General features: G+C 32.5%; 1 non-coding gene across 1 annotated transcript; it reads left to right on the forward strand.

The window, feature by feature from the left end:
• Positions 1 to 2,140: 2,140 nt before the first annotated feature.
• On the forward strand, positions 2,141 to 2,211 carry LOC138383101 (small nucleolar RNA SNORD56). The gene has a single exon (XR_011233546.1). It is a non-coding gene; the product is annotated as a small nucleolar RNA SNORD56 (small nucleolar RNA).
• The last annotated feature ends 812 nt before the right edge of the window (positions 2,212 to 3,023 follow it).

Consider the following 3,023-nt stretch of genomic DNA (forward strand, 5'->3'; position numbering starts at 1 on the left):
ACACAGGTGAATACAAATGAGAGAAATTTAAGATATAAGAACAGAGTTAGCATACTAAGAAAGTGCTGGAATGGAATCTAGGCAATTAACAAAATGGCTATACTCAGTGAAGAAGCCACAGCTGTGACCAGGCATGATGTGCTTCCCACACCAGTCTGTTCAGTCTCATTTGTGCACAGACTTCACTACAGCTAGTGAGTCACCAGAATGCAATATGAGCAATAATAATATGTCTACAGTCACTGCTCCCTATCCCATGCATGAAAGCACACTGACTGGAGGACTCATCCATCAAGACTCAACTCAAGAAGAACTTCCTTAGTAAGATCTCTAAGTCGTTAGCCAAAAATAGGTGCCTCTAGTTCAGATTCTGCAGAAACTGAGACTGCTAATATGACTCCTATCAAATACTACTGTCGTTATCTTCACAGTGATCAGTCTCATCCATAGGACCTCAGCTTGAGATACATGGAGAAGGGAGCTATCAGAATCTCCTACACCTATCTTTTAAACCATAAACACCTGCACAACTAAAACAAGAACTTTTTTCCTTCGACTTTCTGAATTTTGCCAGCCAAGAACCCCCACACATGAATTTGTCTTTCAACTGCTCTTTGTGTATATATTGATTTAACAGTTTATCTTGGTGTCACACTAGCTGAACTGCAGAATTGAAGCTTTGGATTACATGTTATGGTGACACAGTGTCTAATTTTTTCAGGCATTTGAGTCTTTTCTCCCTATACAGAACTTGAGTATAAGCCTGACATTGATTGTACAAGCAAGCACACATATAGAGCCACAGTTCTTTATGTACAATTCTAAAATCTGAACTCTGAAAAAAAAAGTTGGGTTTTTTTTTTTTTTTGGTTTGGTTTGGGTTATTTTTGTTATTTTTGTTGATTTTATTTCATTTTTTTAACTCTTGTTTGGCAGCACAACCTAACTTCACTGGAACTCATTTGCTGGCAAAATTAAACCAACTCTGATATGTAAATAATTATAGTCTTTATTTATTCTATGCTATTTGAAAAGACATATTTCATATGAATAAATAGTAATGTGTTTAATTATAGGATGCTTCACCAGACCCTGCTCAAATGCTATGTATTATAAAGTATATTTTCCATGTAACCTTGCTAAAATCCAAAAGATTCTAATTTTCCACGTGCATCTTGCCCCAATTGTTTTGTATAAGGAATTGTGGACCTATAGATGTTAAATCAGTATTTTTTGTCGAGTTACTTCCATGTGTATTGACCTGTTTCATGTACTAATTGATGTTACCTACAGTATACCAGGACCAGTCTGAAACCCATGCTCTTGTCTCCCTACTCCTCCTTCTTCCTCCCTCATGCATTTCCTCTCTTGTCCAATTATTTTGATACCATATAAGCATCTGTTTTCCCTTCTTTTCTGTGGCTTCCATCCATATTCAAAATTGAGCAAAGTATCTTTTAATATACAAATTGACTAGCTGTAATTAAATTTCTCCAGAAATCTAAAGTAGAAAGGACACACTTTTCATAAGCATCTCATAGATTCTTCATAGTGGCACTGGTAGATTGGCCTAATATTGATAGTTTAATGAAAATTATCACAACATGCCACAAATTTTTGGAAAGGAAATATTCCAAGAATATACAGTATTTAATTTCCCTTTAAAGACTTTCATCAGTGTCTTCTAAAAGTAATTATCTAAATTATGCATGGATAGCTCAATAATTTACTATCTATGTATTTTTATTAAAACAATTTCTTTAGGGAATCTTTTTAAAAATTCTTTAAGGATTCAAAATAACAAAGGTAAATAGATTAAACAATAATTTTTGCAACCAGTATTTATTAATAAAAGTTCTTTTCACACTTAAAAACTTTACAGAGAATTTATGATAAATACACATCTTTGCTATTATGCATTAGATAAGAAATTATATTTAAATGATGGACTTTCTAAAATGTTAGTTTATTTGTAAGTAGGTACTGAAATAAATACAAAAAAAAAAGTGGCTTGATACTTTATTGAATTCCTTTCTATAATTTTGTTGTTTAATTCCGGTGGTTTCTTTAGATTTGTTTCATTTTTGAGTACTGACTTGTTTAGAAACATTATTAATTTTTGCTTATTTAAAATATTTTTATGAAATAATGGCAATATTTTTCATCAACAACAGTTCACCTTGTGAGTGTTGATAATTTGGGTATGACTAAAAAAACTAAAAATGAAATCACTTTTAAATGATAGAATGGTCCATAAAATACAAACCTATAAAAATATGAATTCAATGAATCTGAATGATGAATTCATTAAAGTGATGATTTTATTTTATCTTTTGACTTTTAGAAGAAGGTTGGGAAGTAAATTCATAAAATATATTCATTCCTTTATATATTCATCAAAAGTACTAATTTGTACAGACATTTTTTTAGAAACAGGATATAAAATGAGGAATCAGTAGTACAGTACCTCTGTTATTCAAAATCAAATATAGTGAGATTGACATAAACTATTAAATAAAATTAAATGTTTTAGATATGAAATGGTATAGAGGTTAAATAGTAGTGAGGAGTAGTGGACTTGAAGGTCAAAGGAGTGGATAGTACAGAAAAAACATTAGAAAGTAGGTCATTGTCATGTTTTATGAAAGAAATGTTGGTAGACTTAGGGGTGTGTGTGTTGGATTGGTTGGTGGGGTAGGGCAGGGTTGTGGATATTTATTATAAAAGCAAATATTAATAATTGTACTATCTTTGTTCTGTGTTGCTATAGCAGAGCATCTGACACTGAGTAGTTTATAAAGAAAAAGAGGTTTATGTGCATCATAGTTCTACAGGCTATACAAGAAGCACGGTACTGGCATATGCCTGGCTTCTGGTAAGAGCTTTTGTGTTGCATCAATACATAGTGGAGAAGATCAAAGGAGAAGCAGGCATATTAGAAAACATACCAAACCCAAGGGGCCTTCCAGCTTCTCTTGGGAACTAATCTTTTCCCCTGAGAATCAATCCAGTCTCTCAAGAGT

Source organism: Eulemur rufifrons, chromosome 4 (assembly GCF_041146395.1).
Source record: "Eulemur rufifrons isolate Redbay chromosome 4, OSU_ERuf_1, whole genome shotgun sequence".
Taxonomy (NCBI): domain Eukaryota; kingdom Metazoa; phylum Chordata; class Mammalia; order Primates; family Lemuridae; genus Eulemur; species Eulemur rufifrons.